Source organism: Oryx dammah, unplaced genomic scaffold (assembly GCF_014754425.2).
Source record: "Oryx dammah isolate SB20612 unplaced genomic scaffold, SCBI_Odam_1.1 HiC_scaffold_11, whole genome shotgun sequence".
NCBI classification, from domain to species: domain Eukaryota; kingdom Metazoa; phylum Chordata; class Mammalia; order Artiodactyla; family Bovidae; genus Oryx; species Oryx dammah.
In genome coordinates, this window is record NW_024070195.1 from 30,868,006 (window position 1) to 30,871,248 (window position 3,243).

Below are 3,243 nucleotides of genomic sequence, written 5' to 3' on the forward strand. Positions count from 1 at the left end.
TGTTGCAAGTGAACAGATTTTAGCAAAGACACCTTGTGATAAGCAAAGACACTTTAGACCTTGCTCTGGCGGTCATATTAGAAACTTTGACCCTCACATATGTTCTGTAGCATTGAAGTCACAAGAGAAAATATCTTTGCTGATTTGAGGACAGATACAAAGTTTCACAGAAAAGCTCAAGTTCCAGAAACTAGAGAAGCTTGAAAAAGTTAATGCTGAGATGAGCATATAAAAATAAGTAACATTCGTACATACCAGCATTCATATACATAGCATAATATAACAGGTAAAAGATCCATTTCATAATAGGAATAAAAGCTATCTATAAAATGATAACAAATTACTTAAATAAAAATGAATTAGAGTTGTATGTAAATATAAAGTAATGAAGAACATAAAGAGCTGTCTATACACACACATATATATTTATTTACTGTATGAAATAGTCATGGACAGGAAGACTCAGTATAATAAAGATGGCCATCTGTTTGATATTAGTCTATAAACTCAATGTTATTTCAATAAAAATCTTTTTAAAATTTTTTAACTGAAGTATAGTTGATTTACAATGTTGTATTAGTTTTGGGTGTACAGCACAGTGATTCAGTTATATATATATGTGCACATATTTTAGATTCTTTTCCTGTATAGTTTATTATAAAATATTGAGTAGACTTTCCTGTGCTATACAGTAGGTCCTTGTTGGTTATCTGTTGTATATATTTTATATATAGTAACGTGGATATGTTAGTCTCCACCTCCTAATTTTCCCTCCTTCCCCCTTTCCCCTTTGGTAGCCATAGTTTGTTTCCTATGTTTGTGAGTCTCTTTCCATTTTGTAAATAAACTAAATATATCTTTTTTTTTTTAATTCCACACATAAGTGATATCATTTGATATTTGTCTTTCTCCATTTGCTTTATTTATTTATGATAATATCTGTGTCCATCCATGTGGCCCCAAACAGTATTGGTTCATTCTTTGTTATGGTTGAGTAATATTCCATTGTATATCTGTACCACATCTTCTTTATCTGTTCCGCTGTTGATGGATATTTAGATTGCTATCAGCCAAATGAGATTTTATCTTTCCCTGTCTTCTTAGACTTATTTGCATGACTTACTCTAGTTGTGAACTTGAAATCAGATGAATAAAAAAATTGAATCCTACATCCACCATTGGGCAGGTGTGGCATTTTGAGCGTTTGCTTTCCATGTGTCAGAAAAAAGAGGGGTACCTATTTCATGGGTCTAATGTTGAGATTCAATGAGACAACCTATGTAAACCACAAGTACCAGCAACATAGGAAGCACTCAGTAAACTATAACACTTTTATCCATGTACACACCTCCTGGCAAAGGACAGATGTCCTTTTTGCTCAGCATACATCTTCAGCAGATACAGCTTCTCCCTGGTGAGTTTTGTTTTATGATCTCTATTGCAGGTGTTAATTAGTTACCATTTATTTGCAGTCCCAGGCACTTCTGGCCCCAGGGTGCCAAGTGAGCAAGACTGAAGCCTCAAGCCTTAGGTTTAAAGGGGCCTGTACCTTTGCAGTTAAAAGACAGATTATGCAATCCTTGGGGCAAGGTCTGTGTTTTATTTTCTGTACTTGCCCTGATGTTTGGCACACAGTAGGCTGTTGGTGATCATGTTGAGTGAAATACAGTAAAAATACCATTTTTTAAAAATGTTTTACATGTAGTGATATGCTCTGAGTTCAGTGAGGGCATTTTACAAATCAACCAGTTAAGAAAGCAGTGTGAATACTGGAAGAAGAAGGCCATCGGCAGGTGGAAAGAGGGACAACTCTCCCTGAAGTGTTTCAGACATGCTCTAGCTTCGTGAAAGCCCAGGCCAGACCTGCTCAGGACTAAGGTTGGAGGCTGCCAACATCCTCTCACCCTGTCTCCTTCTCAGGAGTGTCCTCTACCCACTGCTTCCTTCACTTTCTGCTCTCTTCTGAGACACCTGGTCCTTCTCCTTCACCCACAGAGTTCTGCCCTCAGCTTAATCTCCAACACAACTGCCTTTGCTGTACCTCCAGGGAATCAGCCTGTTCCCTGGGGATCAGAGGCTTTCAGAGCAGAGTTGGCAAATCTTTTTCTGAAAAGGTCAAAGGGTAAATATTTCAGGCTGTGCAGATCATGTAGTTTCTGGCAACTATTCAAGTCTGCTCTTGCAGCTGGAAGGCAGTCAAAGACCTGAGCATAAAGAAGTGAGTGTGGCCACATCCCCAAAAAACTTTGTTGACAAAAATATGTAAAGGGGCATAACTTACTGACCCCTGAGTCTTAGAGAATTGACTCCTCAAGATGGTGGAGATCAGTTCAGTTCAGTCACTCAGTCATGTCCGACTCTTTGCAACCCAAGGACTGCAGCATGCCAGGCTTCCCTGTCCATCACCAACTCCCAGAGTCTACTCAAACTCATATCCATCGAGTCAGTGATGCCATCTAACCATCTCATCCTCTGTCATCCCCTTCTCCTTCTATCTTCAATTTTTCCCAGCATCAGGGTCTTTTCAAATGAGTCAGTTCTTCACATCAGGTGGCCAAAGTATTGGAGTTTCAGCTTCAACATCAGTCCTTCCAATGAGTATCAGGACTGATTTCCTTTAGGATGGACTGGTTGGATCTCCTTGCAGTCCAAAGGACTCTCAAGAGTCTTCTCCAACACCACAGTTCAAAAGCATCAGTTCTTCAGTGCTCAGCTTTCTTTATAGTCTAACTCTCATATCCATACATGACTACTGGAAAAACCATAGCCTGGACTAGACGCACATTTGTTGGCAAAGTAATGTCTCTGCTTTTTAGATGCTATCTAGGTTGGTCATGACTTTCCTTCCAAGGAGCAAGCATCTTTTAATTTCATGGCCGCAGTCACCATCTGCAATGATTTTGAAGCCCAAGAAAATAGTCTGTCACTGTTTCCACTGTTTCCTCATCTATTTGCCATGAAGTGATGGGACTGGAGACCATGATCTTAGTTTTTTCAATGTTGAGCTTTAAGCCAACTTTTTCACTCTCCTCTTTCACTTTCATCAAGAGGCTCTTTAGTTCCTCTTCACTTTCTGCCATAAGGGCGGTGTCATCTGTATATCTGAGGTTATTGATATTTCTCCCGGCAATCTTGATTCTAGCCTGTGCTTCCTCCAGCCCAGCGTTTCTCATGATGTACTCTGCATATAAGTTAAATAAGCAGGGTGACAATATACAGCCTTGACGTACTCCATGGTGGAGA